The sequence below is a fragment of the Balaenoptera borealis genome (genome assembly GCF_965194805.1).
Source record: "Balaenoptera borealis genome assembly, chromosome: 11".
NCBI lineage: Eukaryota > Metazoa > Chordata > Mammalia > Artiodactyla > Balaenopteridae > Balaenoptera > Balaenoptera borealis.
Window position 1 is genome coordinate 79,929,526 of NC_138868.1, and position 24,619 is coordinate 79,954,144.

At 37.6% G+C, this 24,619-nt stretch overlaps 1 protein-coding gene and 1 pseudogene across 2 annotated transcripts in view; one reads left to right on the forward strand and one right to left on the reverse strand.

Annotated features, from left to right (window-relative positions):
* TMEM123 (transmembrane protein 123) overlaps positions 1-24,619 on the reverse strand; it is a 78,755-nt gene that overhangs the window by 24,584 nt on the left and 29,552 nt on the right. The gene's annotated exons all lie outside the window — the stretch shown is intronic.
* LOC309604939 (synaptobrevin homolog YKT6 pseudogene) lies at positions 533-8,937 on the forward strand (annotated as a pseudogene). Its single transcript has one exon. The product of its transcript is annotated as a synaptobrevin homolog YKT6 pseudogene (transcript).

Consider the following 24,619-nt stretch of genomic DNA (forward strand, 5'->3'; position numbering starts at 1 on the left):
ATGGATCTAGAGACTGTCATACAGAGTGAAGTAAGTCAGAAAGAGAAAAACAAATATCGTATATTAATGCATGTATGTGGAACCTAGAAAAATGGTACAGATGAGCCGGTTTGCAGGGCAGAAGTTGAGACACAGAAGTAGAGAATGGACATATGGACACCAAGGGGGGAAAACTGCGGTGGGGTGGGGATGGTGGTGTGCTGAATTGGGCGATTGGGATTGACATGTATACATTGATGTATATAAAATTGATGCCTAATAAGAACCTGCAGTATAAAAAATCAAACAAAGAAAACAACTAATATTAAACTTTCATTGGGTTATTTGTATGGAAATATGTTAATATAAATGTTTCAGACATTACATGAAATTTCTAAAAATCTTATATATGTATTTGTATGGAAATATGTATGCAAATATGTTAATATAAATGTTTCAGACATTACATGAAATTTCTAAAAAAAAAAAAAAAAAAGAAAAAAAACTAAAAATAGAATTACCATATGATCCAGCAATTCCACTACTGGGCATATACCCAGAGAAAACCATAATTGAAAATGACACATGCAACCCCAATGTTCATTGCAGCACTATTTACAATAGCCAGGACATGAAAGCAACCTAAATGCCCATCTACAGACGAATGGATAAAGAAGATGTGGTACATATATACAATGGAATATTACTCAGCCATAGAAAGGAACGAAATTGAGTCATTTGTTGAGATGTGGATGGATCTAGAGACTGTCATACAGAGTGAAGTAAGTCAGAAAGAGAAAAACAAATATCGTATATTAATGCATGTATGTGAAACCTAGAAAAATGGTACAGATGAACCAGTTTGCAGGGCAGAAGTTGAGACACAGATGTAGAGAATAAATGTATGGACACCAAGGGGGGAAAGCCACGGGGGGCTGGGGATGGTGGTGGGCTGAATTGGGCGATTGGGATTGACATGTATACACTGATGCGTATAAAACTGATGAGTAATAAGAACCTGCTGTATAAAAAAATAAATAAAACAAAATACAAAATTAAAAAAAAAAACTAACCTAAAAAACAAAAAACAAAACAAAACAAAAACCTCCTAGCAAACAAAAGTCCAGGACAGGACAGCTTCTCTGGTGAATTCTGCCAAATATTCAAGAATTAATACCAATCCTTCTAAAACTCTTCCAAAAAAGCAGAAGAGATAAGACTTCAAAACTAATTTTAAGTGGTCAGCATTACCTTGATACCAAAATCAGACAAGGATGCCACAACAAAAGAAAATTACAGGCCAATACCCCTGATGAATATGGATGCAAAAATCCTTAACAAAATATTAGCAAACTAGATTCATCAATACATGAAAAGAATCATACACCATAATTCAGTGGGATTTATTCCAGTGATGCAAGGATGGTTCAACATCTGCAAATCAATGTTATATACCACGTTAACAAAATGAAGGATAAAAACCATGATTATCTCATTAGATGCAGAAGAAGCATTTAAGAAAATTCAACATTTATGATAAAAATTCTCTGCAAAGTGGGTATAGAGGGAATGTACCTCAACATAATAGAGGCCATATATGACAAGCCCACAGGTAACATCATACTCAACAGTGAAAAGCTGAAAGCTTTTCCTGTAAAATCAGGAACAAGACAAGGATGCCCATTCTCACCACTTTTATTCAACACAGTATTGGAAGTCCTAGCCAGAGCAATTAGGCAAGAAAAAGAAATAAAAGGCATCCAAATTAGAGAAAAAGAAATAAAATTGTCAGTATTTGCAAATAACATGGTGTTATAAATAGAAAACCCTAAAGACTCCACAAAGAAACTGTTAGAACTAATAAACAAATTCAATAAAGTTTCAGGAAACAAAATCAACATACAAAAATCTACTGCATTTCTATACACTAATAACAAACTATCACAAAGAGAAATTAAGAAACAAATCCCATTTACAATTGCATGAAAGAGAATAAAATACCTAGGAAAAAATTTAACCGAGTAGGTAATGGACCTGTACACTGAAAACTATAAGACATTGATGTAAGGAATTAAAGAAGACACAAATAAATGGAAAAATATTCTTTGATCACGAATTAGAAGAGCATTGTTAAAATATCCACACCATCCAAAGCAATGTACAGAGTCCATGCAATCTCTATAAAAATTCCAATGGTATTTTTCACAGAAATTGAACAAATGATCCTAAAATTTGTATGGAATCACAAAAGTCCCTAAGTAGCCAAAGCAATCTTGAGAAATAAAAGCAAAGCTGGAGGCATCACACTTTCTAAATTTAAACTATAATTACAAAGCTATAGTAATCAAAACAGTATGGTATTGGCATAAAAACAGACATATATATCAACAGCACAGAACACAGAGCCCAGAAACCACACATGTATGGTCAATTAATTTATGACAAAAAAGCCAAGAATATACAATGGGGGAAAGAACAATCTCTTCAATAAATGGAGATGGGAAAACCGGACAGCCATATGCAACAGAATAAAACTGAACTGCTATCTTACACCACACACAAAGCATTAATTCAAAATGGGGTAAAGACTTAATAGTACCTAATGTAAGACCTGAAACCATAAAACATCTAAAAAAAATAGGTGGTAAAGTCCTTGACATAAGTCTTGGCTATGATTTTTGGGATTGACACCAAAAGCAGAGACAACAAAAGCAAAAATAAACAAGTGGGACTACATCAAACTAAGATGCTTCTGCACAGCAAACGAAACCATCAACAAAATGAAAAGGCAACCTATTGAATGGGAGAAAATATCTGCAAATCATATATCTGTTAAGCAGTTAGTATCCAAATTATATAAAGAAGTCATATAACTCAATAGCAAGAAAACCAGTAATTTCATTTAAAAAATAGGCACAGAATCTGAATAGACATTTTCCCAAAGAAGACATACAACAGATATATGAAAAGTGTTCAACATCACTGATCATCAGGAAAATGCAAATCAGAGACACAATGAGATAACACCTCCTGTTAGAATGGCTATTATCAAAAAGACAAAAAATAACAAGTCTTGGGAAAGATATGAACAGAAGGGAACCCTTGTGCTCTCTGGGTGAGAATGTAAATTGGTGCAGCCACTATGGAAAACAGTATGGAGGTTCCTCAAGAAAGACCTACTGTATGATACAGCAATTCCACCCCTGGGTATTTATTCCACCACGCCCCCAAATGAAAACACTAAGTTGAAAAGAGATATATATATGCACTGCTATGTTCAGTCCACCATTATGTACAATAGCCAAGATATGGAACCTAAGTGGCCTTTGATGAGTGAATGGATAAAGAAGATGTGACACTGAGACACACACACACAGTGGAATATTGCTCAGTCATTAAAAAAAAAATCTTGCCATTTGTGACAACAGGAATGGACCTTGAGTGCATTATGCTAAGTGAAATAAGTCAGAGGAAGAAAAATACTGTACGATGTCACTTTTATGTGGAATCAAAAGAAAAAACTGAGCTCACAGATACAGAGAACAGATTGGCGATTGCCAAATGTGGAGAAGCTGGGGTGGGGCAGGGCGGGGCGGGGGTGGTGGGTGAAAAGGATGAAGAGGACAAAAGGTACAAACTTTCAGTTATACAATAAATAAGTCAGGGGATGTAATGTACAGATTGGCGACTATAGTTAATACTGTACTACATATTTAAAAGTTACTTTATACAATAAATAAGTCAGGGGATGTAATGTACAGACTGGTGACTATAGTTAATACTGTACTGCATATTTAAAAGTTACTAAGAGACCGGCCAACCCATCAGCAGCTGGCGGCGGTCTCGAGGGGAGGCGCCGTGCTGCTCCCTGCGAGCTGGTCCCGCGGCCAGGCAGGTAGCTGGCCTGAGGGCGCGGTGCCATGAAGCTGTACAGCCTAAGGGTCCCGTACAAAGGCGATGCCAAGGCGGTGCTGCTCAAAGCCGCGTACGACGTGTCCTCCTTCAGCTTCTTCCAGAGGTCCAGCGTTCAGGAATTCATGACCTTCACAAGTCAACTGATTGTGGAGCGCTCCTCAAAAGGCAGCAGAGCTTCTGTCAAAGAACAAGAATATCTGTGCCATGTCTAAGTGAGAAACGACAGTCTGGTGGGAGTGGTCATTGCTGACAGTGAATACCCATCCCGGGTGGCGTTTACCTTGCTGGAAAAGGTACTAGACGAATTCTCCAAGCAGGTCGAAAGGACAGACTGGCCAGTTGGATCCCCCGATACCATCCAGTACGCAGGCCTGGACGGTCACCTAAGTAGATACCAGAACCCTCGAGAAGCTGACCCGATGACTAAAGTGCAGGTTGAACTAGATGAGACCAAAATCATCCTGCACAATACCGTGGAGTCTTTGTTAGAGCGAGGCGAGAAGCTAGATGACCTGGCGTCCAAATCCGAAGTGCTGGGAATACAGTCTAAAGCCTTGTATAAAACGGCCTGGAAACAAAACTCGTGCCGTGCAATCATGTGACAGCAGGTGGCAGAGGCCCCTGAGCTGGAACATCACCGTCATTCATATCGCAACAGCAGCCCCCAGGAAGCAGAGCCGCTGTGGAAAGACCCGAGTGGGACAGACTCAACTTTGGCTTTGGAGCTCCTGGGAGGAACTGAAGGGTGGACGGGACCTGGCAGTGGGGAATGTTCAAATTCACATGTCTAGTAATTTGAGGCCCCCTAAAAGTGTATTTTTGGGGCCAAATGAAACCATAAAGCTCAGTGACTCCCGTTTAAAAAAAAGAAAAGTTACTAACAGAATAGATCTTAAAAGTTCTCATCACAAGAAAGAAAAATTTTGTAACTATGTGTAGTGTTGGATGTTAACTAGGCTTATCATTTTGCCAGTATACACAATTATCAAATCATTATGCTGTATACCTGAAACTAATATAAAGTTTCACATCAATTATATGTCAATAAATAAAAGGAATGACCTTTGCCTCTTTTAAAATTAAGTTTTTTTTAAAGCTATTTGCTTTTTTTTTTTAATAGTAATCTTTATTTATTTATTTATTTTTATATTTATTTTTGGCTGTGTTGGGTCTTCGTTTCTGTGTGAGGGCTTTCTCTAGTTGCGGCGAGCGGGGGCCACTCTTCATTGCGGTGCGCGGGCCTCTCACTATCGCGGCCTCTCTTGTTGCAGAGCACAGGCTCCAGATGCGCAGGCTCAGTAGTTACGGCTCACGGGCCCAGCTGCTCCGCGGCATGTGGAATCTTCCCAGACCAGGGCTCGAACCCATGTCCCCTGCATTGGCAGGCAGATTCTCAACCACTGCACCACCAGGGAAGCCCTAAAATTAAGTTTTATACACTATGCTTATGTAATAAAACAGATTCCATAGTCCTTCTCCCACCAATTTTGTCACTTAAAAACATGCTCAAGATTATAAGATAATTCAGTTAAGAGATTTTTTTTGATGGGGGAGGTTTCTTGTAAATTCAAGTCAGGAAAAGCTACAAATGAGTGCAGAAATCAGTTGTGATAAATTAGAGGAATAACTAGAACCTACTTGCCATGAGTAAAAAGAAAAAAAACCCCAGAGATAAGACACTGATAACACAAGCTAAATTATGACCATAAATAAAGTTTTCCTGGCACACAGCTACACTCATTCACTCAAATATTGTGTGTGTCCGCTGTGGTGCCAGGACAGAATTGATTATAGTTGCGATGGAGACCATATGGCCTCCAAAGCCACAAATATTTACCATGTGGCCCTTCACAGAAAAAGTTCACTGATTTCTGTCACAGGTTGTGGGTTTGTTTAATAAATGTTAATGGTTTGTAAAGGCTCCTGTAAGAATCAAACACATAAAAATTACATACCAGCAGCAGACTCTTCCCTAACAGAAGAATGTGTGGTTTTTCACACCATTACTGAAATAACTGTATCCTAAGCAAACACTCACCTTGGCCATCAACTTTTTTCTCAGGAAAGTACCTACAGCACTTACAGCTTAGAGCAGTATAACTGCCCGGTATTTCTTTCAAGATAAACTAGTTGCAAAATATACTTCTAGGCCACACATGTAGTCACTTAAAACACCATTTATAAGCTTCCAGTTGTGGAGGTCATAAGCACAAATGGACAGCTCAGCTGGGTCTCTGCTCAGGGTCTCATGAAGGCTGAAATCAAGGTGTGGCTACGCTTGGCTCTTATCTGGAGGCTCTGGGAAAAAACCTGCTTCCAAGCTCATTTAGGCTGCTGATAGTATCCAGGTCCTTGCATGAGGTTCCCATTTTCTTACTGTCTATCAGCTGGGGCCACTCCATGCTCTTAAAGGCCACCTGTATTCATGTGGCGCCTCTGTCTTCAAAGCCAACAGCAGCATGTCCTTCTCACGCTTCAAATCTCTCCGACTTCCACTTCTGCCACCAGTCAGAGAAAACGCTTTGCTTTTAAAGGGCTCATATGATTATGCTAGGCCCACTCAATAGTTTATCTTAAGGTCAACTGATTACTAACCTTAAGTACATCTGCAAAAACCCCTTTGCCAGGTAAGATAACATAATCACAGGAATGATGTCTCATATTCACAGGTGAGGGAATTAGACAAAGGGTCACTGGGGGGTCATCTTAGAATTCCACCTCCCACACAGTGTTTTGGGTGAAGTTGATCCTGATTTGCAAATCTGGGAAAACTAAATTCCTACCTGTTGAATGGGAGAAAGTGTCAGCAACCCCTCATTAAATTCAAAGGTTCAAAAATCAGGCAAACAAAATTGGCTCCCAACCACAGGCAGGCTGAAGTTCTCCTATGTGAATTGAATATATTTTTTTTGGAGCGGGGAAGGTTACAAAAATGTGTTTCCTCATGTCCTGAATAATTACTTATTAGCTACCAACAACTAATTGTCAAACCAGGGTTAATCAGGTCTCTTGTGTACCTGAACACAGAATTAACCCAATGCTGTGAGGCAACTGAGCTTCCTTCTCAAGGCTCCAGGGAATAAATTTAAAATGGTCCTCTAGCAACAAATCACCAAGAGAATTAAAGCCTGCTCATTCATCATCTCTCAGCTACCTCAACTCCCCAGGACAATGTGTGTCCAGTCTGTTAGACAATGGTTTCTTTTGAAGTGTTCTTTTAACCACTTTTCTTATTCAGAATATTCCATATCAGCTTTACCTCCCATTGAAGACATGAACACCAGAGTGAGCTCAATGGTGCTCTAGTAGAAGAAAAATGAAATAACTGATTTAGGCATAGATTTATTACTCTAAAAAGAGAATTCAATATATCTATTTATGAACAGAAATTATTGGTGCAGATTAGAAGCATATGGCATAAAGACTGGGGGATAGTTTTGCCAGCATTTCTACCTCGGAGGTAGTAGTATCAATTCTATCTATCAGCTCTTGAACATTTCCTACCATGCTTGGAATGGCTTTTCTGAATTAAGTGGAAAATGAACTGTGTTCCTCCTTTGTTTAAGCCAGGAAGTAGTAATGCTGGAAATACACTTTAAGTGACTGTGAGACTTTTTCATTCCAGTTACATGCCGAGATCACATTTCTTTCTGTAGAAACTTAGAAAATATATTGGAAGATAATGGAAAATTTATATAGAGATATGCACATATCTACATATCATATGTGCACTATATATAAATATGCACTTTGTCTTAGAAACTGTGATGGATATTTTCTGTTTGTCCCTCTAGATCCCTCCCTACCCTTGTCCCACCAGCCCTCTGCCCTAAAAAATGACATAGGCTCCCTTAACCCTTAGGCTTCTGGTTTGGTTAAGCCAAAGGGAAGGCATCATTTGTTGATGCTTTATACTCCTCCTTATCCTTATTAGCTTGTATAACTAATCTGACTGAAAGGACAGCGTCTTTTACTGTTTGGGGACAGATCCAATCTGGGATGAGCCCACAGAGCTAAGCCCAGTCCTGTGTGCTCTATGCTGTACAGCTCTGTCTGCTATATTTATTTAATGTGTTTATTTAATGAATCTTTAAACAGTCCTCATTCTGAGCCAGACACTGCTCTAATATTTTGTAAATATTAGCAATTTTCATAATTACCCCGAGAGGCAGATGTTATGGTCATCCCCATTTTATAGATGAAACTGAAGTACAGAGAGGTTCAGTGACTTGAGAACAAACTAGTAAGGGGAGGAGCCAGGACGTGAACTGAGCCTCTGCTCTCAAGCACTGTGTTCGGTTGCCAGTCATGAAAAGTAGTGTCATCAAAACAAAAAGCTTTGGTTGGGATGGGTGAGTGACTGTGTCATTGCCCCAATGTTGACCTTCAACATGTTGTTAGATAAGAATAAGCTAGAAAATAGATTTTAGGGAGAAAAAACGATAACATAAACATACTCAGAGTTACTCTAAGTATTTAACAAACCTCAGCTGGGTATGTACCGCATATTCTTGCTGTTCCATGTTCTACAATCCTACATATAGCAAATACTACCAGTCGGTCTCCATTGTAAAATACACAAAAAACAATAACAATAACTTCTCATATCCTGAAATATCATTTCATTGTCCCAGTAGCGCTAAAATGTATGAGAAAACAGGTCTGAAATATTTTGAAATAACATTAATAGAGCTATATCTGCAACATCAAAAGACTATGCAGGTGGTGTTGTCGCTCAGTCACAGAAGATTTATGGTCTGAACATGGAGAATAAGCATGTGTAATGTGCAGCTGCCACATAAGAATTTGGTCGTTAACGAGCTCAAAGCAACACAACAAAGAGATATTCAGTCAGCAAAAAAACTGTCTGCTCAAATGTCAGCAAAAAGAAATCCCTAGAGATGACAACTGTACAGTTTAGAATCCACTATTAAATAATTTTAATTCATTGTATAAAGGCATTAGAAAATTTAATATTTAATACTGAACATTTTTTCTTACGTTACAAAAGAAAAATGCAAACTTTACATAATTACCAAAAATACATACTTGCTTAAATGCTAGACATGGTACCAGAATCATGATGGCAGTAATCTGTGGGAGTAGGAAGAAAATAATGAACATCTGCTGTGCCAGTAACTGGACTAGGTGCTTTTCATATTTTTAATTTTTAAAAAATTTCATGTGAGCTGTATAATAGCACCGAGAAGTGGGTTTGCTCCCTGCAATTTACAGATGAGAAAACTGTGACTCAGGTTAACTAAATGCTCCAAATTGCTGTGAGACATGGTGGTGAACAGACCATAACACAGGTCGTTGGATTCCTCCGAGCCTGGTAATCTTTTCACTGATTTGCTCATTGTCTCCTGATGAAAATCCACCTGAATTCCAGAGCCTACTGTATTTACTTTAGGTATTAACTTTACCTAAAAATTAATTAATTTTTGACTATCTTCACTGCACTAAAATCACCATCAATAAACAAATGTATATACTTAATACCAAAAGTTGAAGCTAAAATAAGAGCTCAGAATTTAAAAATCAAGAGCCTCTCATAATTTTCATTGTGATAACTGTAGATGTACCAAAAAAGTACAAAGAATAATACCAACATCTGTGTCCTCATTATTCTGATAAAGAAATAAAACTGCCAATTAAGAAACCCCCTAAAAGTGTGCACCTCCTCAACTGCAGTCCATTCCAAGTAACCACTACCCTGAATTTATCACAGATTTCTTTACATTTTTACTGTACACTATTTCTAAGCAACAAAATACTGTTTTCCACATTTAAATTTTATATAACTAGCATCATGCTATATATTTTTCTGTTCTTGTTTTTTGTACTCAACATTACATTAATAAATTTCACTCATGTTGACATCTATACCCCTAATTCATGCATTTCTCATAGTATTAAATTTTTTTTTTAATACTGAGAATATTTTGAGATGTTTTCTGTTTGTATGAGTCTGATTACATGAAATGACTAACTCCAATATCTTTCTGAACCATCTAGCCAGAACACAGCTGAAAGGCAAAACATGTCTGTATACATTCCAGCTCTTTAGTTTTAAGGGATCCATCCCCTTTGGCCCGCCTTCAGAACCCAACAACTACTTTTAGGTATCTGGCTAAATTCTAGCTCAAGTTGGTAAAGGCATATGTGTGTATTCACTGAAGCACTGTTTAGAAGAGTAACAGTATCTACTAATGGGGGCATGGTTAAGGAAATTATGGTACCTCCATACTATGGAACATAACACAAACATGAAAATGAATGAGAGAGCTATACATACTCTGGTGGTTTAAAACATATCCACAAATTCTTTGATATGCTTCCCTTCAAAAGGTGAAGTCTAATTTCACTTCCCTTGTATGTGGACCTAACTTAGAAACTTGCTTCCAGCAAAGAATATCGCAAAATGATGTAACTTCGGAGGCTAGGTCAGAAAAAGGATTGCTTCTACTTGGCTCTCTCTAGGATCTAGTGAATCTCTAAGATGGCTCATTCTTGGGGAAGCCTGTTACCATGTTGTGAAGATCCTCAAGCAACCCTATAGAGAGAGGAACTGAGGCCTCCTGCCAACAGCCTGTCTGTAAGTTTGTTCACCTTGGAAGTAAAGCCTTCAGCCCCACTCAAGCCTCCAGTACTGCAACCTCAAATCTACCTCCAGCTAAGTGCCCAGCTAAGCTGCTACTGAACTCCTGACTCACAGACACTGAGGTAATAAATATAGTCAAACCACTAAGTTCTGGGGTTCTGCTATGTAGCAATAACCAATAATGTACTGACACAAAAAGCTCAACGGTTTGGTCAAAAAAGCAAGTTGCAGACCATTATGTGCCTATCTCATATATTCATACCAGTAAATAGTGATTATTTCTAGGGAGTTGTTGAGAAGGAAAGGGAGGGTGGGATCAGATCTTTTTTATTTTATACGCTTTTGCATTGTTTGAAAGATTAAGTGCATGCATTAGTAATTTCTAAAAATGCTTAAAAACTTACAAGATTTAAAAAATTAATATGAAATTTTAAGCCAATTGAGATTAAAAAAAAATTTCCTCTCACCCCTTGTTAAAGAGAAGAACAAAATTATTTTAATTTTAGACATACTGCCAGCAAGTTCTATTATGTGGTTTCCTAGTTGACTGCTGATTAAAAGCAAATTGAGAGAGAAGTGGGCTATTGGAGGGAAGCATAATGACAATACAAAGACATGACAGTTGAGTCTGTTACAAAAAAGGAGAAGCTAAAATGAGCCATCTGAAGCCACTCAAGTGTAGGAACAAAGACCCCTATGTATCCTCTGAGAATGTAACTGTTTCACAAGACTATGATTATAAAAACAATATTTATAAGGCAGTGAATAGTTTATGAAGTATTCCATGTACCAAATTTTATCTTATCCCACAGTAAACCTTGAGGCATATAAAAGTATTTTTACTGCCATTTTATAGATCTGGAAACAAAGCCAGGAAGTGAATGGAGCCAAGGCACAGAGCTCCTGAATTCCATTCTGAGTTCGAACTTGATTACACAGATAATGCTATTTATCTGATACTGAGAAGGGAGAGGGTCAAGCTTGTAGATGTGGGACCCCAAGTCACTACAGCCAGAACGGGTGCTCCCTCCTGACCATCCAACTCTGCACGGACTGCATGCTCACCAGCAACCTTTTCAGAAACAGTCTTGGGGAAAGACAAACCTTCTTATCAGGGGTTTCTGGGAAACGCTGGAGGCAGAAAATCTGTTTGCTGAAACTGTAGAAGTGGTAATGAAGAAAATTCTAATTTGTATCAATTAGTATTCTCAAGATGGTAGAATATGTGTTTAATTATCTGTCAATCAATCGCTTGAGATTTTGAAGAGGCAGCCAGGTATGTTAGAAAGAAACCCAGGCTTTTGCCATCAACCACTCCTGTGCTTAAATGGTTGTGCAGTTACTTTCTAAGTATACAACTTTTCCTCACCTCTAAAATAGGGAAAATAATACTTAGCTCATCTGGTTATCGTGTGGAATTCAGTAACAAGCGTGAAATACCTGCAAAATGCTTGGCAGCAGCATTATGTTCAAACAGTATCTACCATTTTTAGCACCACCACCCTCATTTTACAACAGGGAAGGTACAACTAAAGACAGCCTGGACCACCTTTCCAGCACAGACCCATTCCTTTCCCCACTCCTTTCCTCACATCGTGTCCTCCAATGACAAATCTGTTTCTTCCTCACTCCATCTCTGAATGTCACATCCACTCAGACCTAGTTCAAGTGCTATTTCCTTCAAGGTTTTCCTAACTGAAAGTAAATCTCTCCCTCTTCTGAGTGCACGTTTCTACTATACTTAGCATATTTTTTTATTATAGCTATTTTTGTTCTTATTTAAGTATCATGAGGGCAGTGTCTATATCCAGTTGGGCTCTATAGCTCTCACAAAACCTGGCACACTGCCCGACACATTAGGTTCAGAATGAACATTTGCTGAGTGGATATAACAAAAGAATACCAGAGGCTTATGTAGCAGAATTAACATTGAACTTTGATAGGAAGGTCAGCTAAATTTTTATAGCTTTGAGTCTAAGTTACTATAGCAACCTATTAGAATTCTGACTTCTCCACTCTTGAGCACTGTATTTGGATCGTTCTTAACAATAATAATAGTTAACATATACATAGTGTTTATTATGTGCCAGGCACTGTTCTAAGAGCCTTACATGTATTAACTCACTTAATCCTCACAACAACCCTATAAAGAAGTACTAGAAGAAAACTGAGGCACAGAGATTTTAAGGTCATATCATAATTCCTTTCCCTCTAACTGTGTAAGAAAAACAAAGACCAATGAAAACTCAGATTGGTAAAAATAAGAGCCAACAATTTAAAAAAGCTATAATGGCCAAAGAGAATTTATTATGTCTTGTAACACTCCTCAGTTTACCTCAGTCAATCTTCATAAAACCCCTGTGGGTTGGAATTAGTTCTATGCCTTATTTTCCATTCTTCCCCTATTCATATTTTAATGGATATTATTGATAATATTTATATTCTCCTCAAGGTAAAATAAGTTTCTACTATCTAACATCCATAATCAATTTCCACTGATCTACCTAAACACTTATAGTTACTTCTAATTAAATAGTGTCAATGTCAAGCAAAATTGTCTCCCAATCTCTAGGCACTGGACTTCCCAAGGGACTTAACTTTGCCTGAGGTCAACTGCTTTGCAGCTAACTAGTAGATGGACAAAGCACGTATAAGAGATTTTAAAACAGAACAAAAATGTATTTAACCAAAACCCTGTCCTGAGTAGAAAATAATGCAGGATCAATTTCTTTATAATAATTTATCCCTACTTAAAGAGGTTGCTGTGTAAGTTTTAGCGATCTCAAGGAAGTTATAAATCTGTCTTTGACTTCATAATAATGTAAAACCCCAGAAAAGTTTACACCCAAAGGTATACAAGGATATTGGTATGCCTTTTGTTGCTGTTGTTTAACACTGAGCAAATTTACTTACTAGGATATGACGATAAAGACTGAATGAGCATGTGGCTTAATGTTTACAAAGGCTGTTTCATTTCCCACTTATTGATCAAAATACATGGCTGGCTAATACATTCACAATTAGAAAACTTCTATTTGGTTTAGGGATAGCCCAACTACCATAGAATAGCAAATAACTGAGGTATATGCCCATTCACAAAACTTTTTATTAACTGAACAGCAAGCTGTGGATAAAAAGTTTTGTGTCTGGGCATATGCATCGGTTACTTGCTATTCTATAGTAGTCAGGATGTCACCAAGCCAAACAGAAGTTTTCTAACTGTGAATGTATTACTGTCTACTGTGGGACAATTTAAGTTGCAGAATTAAGTTGCAGGGTTTTGGTTTCTTGCAAGTTCTCTTTTCACAACCTTTAGTCTGTGGTTGGAACACACTACACGTATCTTATCCACCCTCTATATCTAGCTAGTGTGCTGAAAAACACTAGTATTCAGTTGGCTTAATGTCCCAAACAGTATATGCTTTTTCCCTGTAAAGGTTGGATTATGTACCTCAGGGAAGGAGGCTCAGTCCTTCTTGGCAGCTGTTTTCCTTAAGGCTGCTCAACTCCTCCCTCTTCCTCTAGGCACGGATGTGTGTCCCCACCCTTTTCCTCATGAACTTGAGGGCCCACTTGTCCTTGGAAACCTTGACAGTCCCATGTGTACACTACTCACACAGAGCGAAACCATATACCTCTGGGATTAGTCCAGCACAAACTGAGTGTGCTTGGCCACCTTGTGGTCCTTGCTGAGGTCCGTGGCCATGGGGTAGCACAGAGTAATGACCACTGCTCTTCAATGGCTGCTGCAGCAGAAGGTTGAATTAAATTAACACATTTAAATTAATTCTTGTTCCCTGGGCTTTTTGATTGTATTTAGTTTCACGAAAGCCACCCCAGGTCCCTGCTGAAGTAGTACATGCCCAAGAACTATGAGGAACAAGCGGAAGGGTAGAAGTGGTAGAGAAGGAATAGGGTGGGTATAAATTCTAAGGAAACAGACTTTAAATGTAAGCAATCTGTCAGTCCATTCAGGAAGACAAAGAATATTTTCTCTACGTTGAGATGTAGAAAAGAAGAATATACATATACCTTTTGAGAATTATCATGATAACTTTCTGGCAAGACATACTTCTAGTGTAAGAACTTGCTGGAAAAAAAAAAAGAAAAGCAAACAAGAAAAGTGGTTCTAGAATCTTTTTACTCCATATCAGAAATTCCTGGTCATCTGGACAATTTACAAAGCTAAATGAAAATGATACTCTGAAATTCATGGGAAATGGTCCCTCTCCACCAAAGTGGCATAATTTTTTTCCCACAGCTCACATATGAATACAAAGCTGACAAGAGATGTTTCTGAAGAGAAATACCAATAACTATTGGCCACTTACTCTGGTCGGGCAAAATCATTACTGCTGATTGTGGCTATGTGATGTAGTGAACATCTACTGTTTATTCCCTGTCCAGCTCCTGATCCTCATTTTTTGTAACAGTTTCCACTCTTCCTTAGAGACGCATCCCTCACATTCCATGTAGTTTGGAGGGACTGTCAATGGGTGGGCAAGTGATTCAAATTAGGCCAATCAGACTCTCCCAGGAATCTGAAACTCGAGCAGTGTACACTAGGATGGAAAACAGTTGACAGTCATTTTAATGGCAACTCCCTAAAGATATTTTCTGTTCACTCTTGCCCTTGAAATCCCTAGGACGAGGTCTAGTTGTTCAATTCTTTCTCTTTGATTTTGTGAGTGACCCCATTTGTGTCCAACAATTTCTTATTTGCCTAAGTTAGCTAGAGTTGGTTTCTGTTGCTTGCAACCAAATACTTTTAACAACATGAAAACTAAATCTGTGGCGATGTCTACTTTATTCTTCCTGTTCTTTCTCTTCATAAACAAGTTTATCATTTCTCTTCAGTTTTTTCTTTTTCCTTTCCAACAGAATGTACTTTTCAACTTGTGCCAGCAGGAAGATTACACAAGCTATTTATTGAAAGGCAAGCTCTGGTGTGTAAACTGCAAGCTTCTAAAATTAGACTTTTCTCTTTGAAATGGACTTTGACACCCCTCTATGAACCTTTGACTCTAAGCTAACAAACATGAAAACATGAATGCCTGTGTCTGTGTGCTATAATGCTACTATACTTATGCCAAGCCAACTAGACTATAAGTCTTGACTGTAAACTGTTATAATCATAGCATTCAACTAAGCAGAAGTTTTATATCTCATACATAGCACCTTTTACTGGTAAGCTAGTATGGATTTCAGATGCAGCTAGACTCACCGAATTTACAGGGACTTAGCATCATATAAAGCACTTAGTCTAAAGATTTTATTCTGGGTCAGTGTGATCTAGAGCCTAGTTATAAACAGAATCATTCTCAATCAAACCTAACATGAAGAGAGATTAACCTCTTTACAGAGATGGCAACACATACATTGTACATGTGATGCCAAGTCTCATCAGTACAACTATGCAATACAACTAAGCATGTATTATCCTTGGTGTGTCAGAATTACTACGGATTGCTGAATCTCAAGGCTACTTTGTGAAACAGAAGCTTTGTGAATAAAAAGAAAGAAGTCATGGCAAAACTTGGATTATACAACAACTCTTACAAGAAAATTTAATACCTAGGACAATTAAACTCAATTGAAAAAATTAGAAACTGAACACTTTCTCCTCTCTGGTAAGTTTAGGCATTCACTGAAGAACTATATAGTACTTTTTGGTTTATAATTTTCACATATAATTAAGCATTAGCATAGCTGCCAGAACAAATAGGTTAAATAAGCAAAAGAAAAAAAATCATACAACTAAGGGAAAGACAAGTGACGTTTCCTGCTGACATCTTCTAAATCCTATGGTTTCTCCATGATAAACCCCCGAGAAGTTGGATAGTTGACTTTCCTTCGGAGGGAGACTCCACAGAGACTTTCATTTTTCACCTCTGCCCTTGGACCTTCTGTTGCCTCAATCTGGAGTGTCCTGTTCTTCTCCTGGTGAGCTCCTATGGGTCTGGCAAAGCTGGTGACTTGTTCTTGTTTCCTCACTGGGTCTTGAGAACACACATCACATGGTGCTGGTCACTCTCGTTCATGACCACAGAGCATGATCTTGACAAGAGCAAGGATTCCCTTCTTTCACTGTTGTATCCTGAGTCTAGCAGTGTTCCTGGGACTTGGGAGCCACACATTAATTGTTTACTAGATGTAAAAAGACAGCTTCTCATCTATGAGAGGAAGCGGATCAATAAGATCCACATTTTGAAAATTTTAAAATTCACCCCTCCCTTTACTTAGAAGTATTTGTATTCTTCCTTTTCCTGAAATTCTAAAAGTAGTACATGTTGATGAAAAACAATTCAAACAGCAGTGACTGCATATTTGCATATACTAAGAAACTATTCAGAGTGACATCACCAAGATGGCAACATAGAACATTCCTGACTTCACTCCCCTTCACGAGAAGAACTAACGATGACTATTCACTGACAAGACACCACTGAGAATCCAAGAATACGAGGGTGAGGCTAAAGCACCCCCCCGCACCACAGAGACCAAGACAGACCGCATTAGAAGGGCACTGCCCCTCCCCTGGACAGCACAGCACCATGCCAGGAGGTTCCCCTGCGTCTACAGTTCCTTTAAGGGTAAAGAGAGCCCAGGGTGGACATCCAGCTCCCACATTTTGTGGGTAGCTTCTTGGGAGCCCCCACCCCAGTCTTGTCCCCTGGGGACTGCAGGAGAATCTGTGGGGCTTGACCACTGAGCACCTGATTGTGATGAAGAAGGGGGAAGGGGCTTGCAATAAGCAGCACTAGGATCTTGGTAGACCAAGTCCCTGCCTGCGCACCCAACTAGTAATCCCAACTAGCGGCTCTGCTCATCTGCAGAACCAAGTAGGGGCAGTCTGACTAGGGAACTCAGTGGCGTGCAGGTCTGCACGCCTCAGACGAAGAGATTTGCTGGCCCTGGAGCCTGGTCTCCATCCGTTCCCAGGCAGTGGGGCTGAATCATACTGGGTCTACAGCTGAGTGTAGCTCCTGGTCCCTCCAGACCAGAAAGCCTGACAGGGAAAACCTGCAGGTGCTTGCCCTCCCCCCATACCCAGGCAAGAGAGCTGAGTCATAGTCCTGCCCACTGAAGCGTGAAGCTCCCAGCCCTACCCAGGAGCCTCTGACAAGAACGCCTGGAAATAGCTGAGCAGTCAGAGCTGGCAGTCAGAGCTGGTAGTCTGCAGAGCAAAGCAAGTGGCCCCGTTTGGCCAGGGAGCTTGGGAAACAGGTGGCTTGAGTCAAGACCACAAACAGCCTTACCAGCCTTGGAGCTGGTTCTCCCACACTGTGCCTGGGTAGGAAAACTAATTTGTAGCCCTGACTATTACTGAATACAGCCTTCAGCCCATCTCACCAGAGCACATGGGAAGCTGTGTGGCCCATCCAACAGCCTTGCTTACTGTTACTTGTCATTTGCTTACAGTGACACCTGAATAAAGAGCACAGCCAGTTGCTCTATCTGGCCAGAGGATTCAGTGTACAGTCTTGCCTGATTCAGGTTCCTAAACAACAAGCTGTGTAGGCCCTGGGACCCATTTTACTACCACATCAGGGCAGAGAAGCTAACTCATAGCCCCATCTACTTCTGAATGTAGTACCCAGTCTGGACTGTCTACTAGGACTGCCAGAGAATCCAGGCAATCGTGGAGCAGGGGACAAAGTCAGCAATCCTATCTACCTGTTCTTGGTTAGTGGTACCACCCCCTTACCCCTGACCTTAAAGCCCAGGCAGTGGCCTCACTCAAAATAGACCCTGATAGCAAGTCCCACCTGCCCAAGGATGTTACCAGCAGACATATGCACAAACCCAAACTGAGCTGACTGGTAAAGAACTGTCTCTGACAAACCAGACCTGTAAAGACTGGAAGTGGAGGCCACTTACTCAAATGTGCAGATACTGATATAAGGAATGAAGGATCACGAAAAATTTGTTGAGCATGACACAACCAAAGGAAACTAATAAAGCTCCAAAAACTGAACCTAAAGAAATGGAGATCTATGAATTGTCAAAGAATTCAGAATAATTAAAGAATTTTAGTGAACTGCAGAAACACACAGACAACTACATGAAATTAGGAAAACAATGTATGATCAAAACAGAAAGTTCAACAAAGAAATATAAACAATACCCCCCCCGCCCCCCCACAAATCCTAGAGCTAAAAAATACGATGACTGCACTGAAGAATTCAACAGACAACTTCAAAAGCAGACTTGACCATTCAGGAGAATCAGTGACCTATAAGACAGAACATTTGAAATTATCCAGTCGGAGGAGCAAACAGAAGGAAGAAAAAAGAGTGAAGAAAGAAAGACTATGGGACTTATAGGACATAATCAAAACAAACAATATCTGCATTATGGGAATTCCAGAAGAAAACAGAAAGTATATTTAAAGCAATAATGCAATGTTCACAGCAGCACTATTTACAAGACATAGAAACAACCTAAATGTCTGTCGATAGATGAACAGATAAAGATGTGTGTATGTATACACAATGGAATATTACTCGGCCATGAAAAAGAATGAAATTATGCCGTTTGCAGCAACATGGATGGACCTAGAGGTTATTATACTAAGTGAAGTCAGACAGAGAAAGACAAATATATGATATCACTTATATGTGCAATCTAAAAAAATGATACAATGAACTTATTTACAAAACAGAAATAGATTCACAGACATAGAAAACAAACTTATGGTTACCAAAGGGGAGAGCATGGTGAGGCGGGGAGAGATAAATCAGGAGTTTGGGATTAGCACATACATACTACTATATATTAAACACATAAACAACAAGGACCTACTGTATAGCACAGGGAACTATACTCAGTATCTTTTAATAACCTATAAGGGAAAAGAATCTGAAAAAGAAAAAAAAATATATGTATAACTGAATCACTTTGCTGTACACTTGAAACTAACACAACATTGTAAATTAACTATACTTTAATAAAAGAAAAACAAAAGCAATAATGGCTGAAAACATCTGAAACTTGGGGAGAGAAATGGATTTCCAGATCCACAAGGACCAAAGGACCCCAAATAGGTTGAACTCAAATAGAATTACACTGAGATACACTATAATTAAATTGTCTGAAGTCAAAGACAAAGATTTTTTTGAAAATAACAAGAGAAAAGAGTACTTACATACAGTGAAACCCCATAAGACTACTGGTGGATTTCTAAATAGAAACATTTCAGGTCAGGAGAGAATGGAATTATATATTCAAAATCTTGAAAGAAAAAAGCTGTCAATCAAGAATTCTATACCTGGCAAAGGTGTCCTTCAGAAATAAAGAAGAGATAAAAACTTCCTGAAAAAACAAAAGCTGTGGGAGTTCAGCACTACTGGACCTGCCTTATAAGAAATGTTAAAGGGGGTTCCTTGAGTGGAATTAAAAGGACACTAATTAACATCATAAAAATATAAGAAGGTACTGTAAAACTCGATAATGTAAATATACAAAGTTAGATTCTGTAATATGGTAATGGGGTTGCATAATTCACACAGAACTCTAAAAATTAAAAAACAAATGTAGTAAAAAATAATCATAGCTAAAAACTTCTGTTATTAGTTATACAGTATGAAACATATGTAAACTGTAACAGCAATAACCTAACATGTGAAGGGGAGGAGAAATAAAAGTGCAAAGTTTAGGAAATCTACTGAAGTTGTTATAATTTTAAGATATTTTATGTTAGCCTCATGGTAACCACAAGAAAAAAACCTGCAGTAATGACACACACACAAAAAAACATGATAAAGAAGTCAAAACATACTGATACCAAAAAACATCACAGCACAAAAAAGAAATCAGGATATAAAACAAAGAACAATGGATCTACGAAACATCCAGGAAACAGTGAACAAAAAAGGCAAAAGTAAGTCTTTACCTATCAATAATTACTGTAAACATAAATGGATTAAATAGTCCATTCAAAAGACACAAACTGGCTGAATGGATTACAAAAACAAGATCCATGATATCCTGCCTATGAAAGACTCACTTTAGCCTTAAAAACACACATAGACTGAGAGTGAAAGGGTAGAAAAAAATATTTTAAGCAAATGGTATACAAAAAAAGCAGGGATAGCTATACTTTACCAGACAAAACAGACTTTAATTAAAAATGGTAAAAGGAGACAAAGAATGCCATTATTACGGAGCCAGTCCATCCAGATGATATAACATTGTAAATATTTATGCACCAAACATCAAAGCACCTAAATATATAAAGCAAAAACTAACAGGGCCAAAATAAGAAATGAACAGCAACATAATTATAGGTGGGGACTTTAATATGTCACTCAAATAATGGATAATTCATCCAGACAGAATCAATAAGGAAACAGCATATTTGAACAACACTATATACCAACAGATCTAATAGACATATATAAAACATTCAACCCAACAACAGCAGAAAATGAATTCTCAAATGCACATGGAACATTTTCTAGGACAGACTCTATGTTAGGCCATAAAACAAGTCTTAGCAAATTCAAGAAGACTAAAATCATACCAAGTATCTTCTCTGATCACAATGTTATGAAACTAGAAATGAATAACAAGAGTAAAAATGGCAAACTCATGAACACATGGAAATGAAACAATATTCTGAACAACCAATGGATCAAAGAAATTAAAGAGGAAATAAAAAAAGTATCTTGAGACAAATGAAAATGGAAACACAATATACCCAAACTTACGAGATTCAACAAAAACAGAGGGAAGTTCATAGCAACCAACGCCTATGTTAAGAAACAAGAAAGAACTCAAATAAGCCACCTAACACTACACCTTAAGAAATTAGTAAAAGAAGAACACAATAAACCCACAGCTAGCAAAAGCAAGGAAAAAATAAAGATTAGAGCAGAAATAAATGTCATAGAGAACAGGAAAACAATAGAAAAGACTAAAAAAACTAAAAGTTGGTTCTTTCAAAAGATAAAAAAAAATTTGACAAAACTTTAGCTAGACTAACCAAAGAAAAAATAAGAGAGAACTCAAATCAACAATATTATACAAGAAAAAGGAGATATTACAACAGATATCACAGAAATACAAAGGATCATCAGAAGTTGCTATGAATAATTATACACCAACAAACTGGACAACCTAGAAGAAATGGAAACATCTTAGAAACATACAGCCTACCAAGACTGAATCTAAAAGAAATAGTAAATATGAACAGATCAATTACTAGTAAGCAGGTTGAATTAGTAATCAAAACTCTCCAAACACAGAACAGACCAGGACCAGATGGCTTTACTGGTGAATTTTACAAAACATTTAAAGAAGAATTAATACCAATCCTTTTCAAACTCTTCCAAAAAAACCAAAGAGGAAGCAACACTCCCAAACTCATTTTATGTGGACAGTATTACCCTAATACCAAAGCCAGAAAAGGACACTATGAGAAAAGAAAACTACAGGCCAATATCCCTGATAAATGTAGATGCAAAAATTCTTAATAAAATAGTAGCAAACCAAATTCAGCACAACACTGAAATGATCATTCAGTATGAACAAGCAGGATTTATTCCAGGGAAGCAAGGATGGATCAATATCCACAAATCAATGAATGTGATACACCCCATGAACAAAATGAAAGCTAAAAATAATATGATCATCTCAATAGATGCACAAAAAGCATTTGACAAAATTCAACAATCATTTATAATAAAAATGCTCAACAAACTGGGTAGAGTGAACATACTTCAATGTAATTAAGGCCTTATATGACAAGCCCACAACTAACATCATACTCGATGGTGAAAGGCTGGAAGCTTTTCTGCTAAAATGAGGAACAACAAATGAGTACCCACTCTCACTATTCCTATTCAACACAGTACTAGAAGTCATAGCCAGAGCAACCAGGCAAGAAAAGGAAATAAAAGGCATCAGAATTAGAAAAGAATTAGTAAAACTATCTCTATTTGTAGATGATATGATTTTATATATACAAAATCCTAAAGACTCACCAAAAAAACCTGTTAGATCTAATCAATGAATTCTGTAAAGCTGCAGGATATAAAATTAATATACAAAAAGCAGTAGCATTTCTATACACTAAAAATGAATTATCTGAAAAAAAAGAAAATGGTCCCATTTACAAAAGCATCAAAAACAATAAAATATTTAGGACTAAATTTAAGCAAAGAAGTGAAAGATCTCACAATGAAAACTGTAAGATATTGATGAAAGAAATCGGATGACAAATAATTGGAAGGTATCCTGTGTTCATGGATTGGAAGAATTACTGTTAAAATATCCATACTACCCAAAGCCATCTATAGATTCAATGCAATCTCTATCAAGATTCCAATTTTTTACAGTAGTAGAAAAACAATACTAAAATTTACATAGAACCACAAAGAAGAGTCAGAGCAATCCTGAGAAAGAAGAACAAAGCAGAAAGCATGATACTTCCTAATTTTAAGCTATATTATAAAGCTGTAGTAATCAAAGCAGTATGGTTCTAGCATAAAAACAGACACAAAGACCAATGGAGCAGAATTGAGAGCCCAGAAATAAACCCAGGCATATGTGGTCAAGTAATATTTGACAAGAAAGCCAAAAATACTCAATGGAGAAAAGACAGTTTCTTCACTAAAAGGTGCTGGGAAAAATGGATATTCACATGTGAAAGACTGAAATTAGACCCTTATCTTACACCATTCACATAAATTAACTCAAATGGATTAAAGACTTAAATGTAAGACCTGAGACCATAAAACTCTTAGAAGAAAACATATGGGTCTTGGAAATGATTTCTTTGGATATGACACTTAAAGCACAAGCAACAAAACCAAAAATAAACAAATGGAACCACATCAAACTAAAAAAGCTTCTGCACAGCGAAAGAAATGATCAACAAAATGAAGACAACCTATAAAATGGGAAAAAATATTTGCATACCATACCTGTGATAGGTGGTTAACATCCAAAATATATAAAGAACGCATACAACAATAGAAAAAGCAAATTAAGCCAATTAAAAAATAAGCAAAGGATCTGAATACACATTTTTCCGAAGAAGACATAAAAATGGCAAACAGGTATATGAAAAGATACTCAATATCATTCATTATCAGGGAAATGCAAATCAAAACCTTGATGAGCATGGCCTCATACCTGTAAGAATGGATAGGATCAAAAGGACAAGAGATAAACGCTGGTGATGACATGGAGAAAAGGGACTTGTTGGTGGAATTGTAAATTGGTACAGCCACTTTGGAAAACAGCATGGAGGTTCCTCAAAAAATTAAAAACACTGTCACCATGATCAAGCAATTCCACTTCTGGGTATTTATCCAAAGAAAAAGAAAACACTATGTGTAAGAGATATGTGTACCCCATGTTCATAGCAGCATTATTTACAATAGCCAAGACATGGAAACAACCTGAGTGTCCATGGACAGATGAATGGATAAAGAAGTGATATATTTTATACACACACACACGGAATATTATTCAGCCATAAAAAGGAGGAAATCCTGCCATTTGCTACAACATGGGTGAACTTTGAAGGCATTACGCTAAGTGAAACAAGTCAGACAGAGAAAGACAAACACTTTATGATCTCACTTATTGTGGAATCTATCAATAAAATGAACAAGAAATAAACAACAAACTCATAGAGAAAGAGATCAGACTTGTGGTTATGGGGGTGAGATGGAAAGAGGAGGGGGAATTGGACGAAGGTGGTCAAAAGGTACGAATTTCCAGTTATAAGATAAATAAGTACTAGGCATGTACTACATAACACAATAACTACAGTTAACACTGCTATATGGTACATATGAAAATTGTTAACAGAATAAATCTTAAGATCTGATCACAAGGGGAAAAATACATTTTTTCCTTTTCTGTTTTGTATCTCTATGAGATGACGGATGTTAATTAAACTTACTGTGGTAATCATTTCACAATAGATGTACGTCAAATCACTATGCTTACACCTTAAATTTATACAGTGCTGCATGTCAATTATACCTCATTAAAACTGTAAAAAATGATTAATTTTATATGTAATATTGGTATTATGACTTGTAAAATACAATTATGATTGTTTTTTATATGTGAAATACACAATCTCAATATGCACAGCTTTAT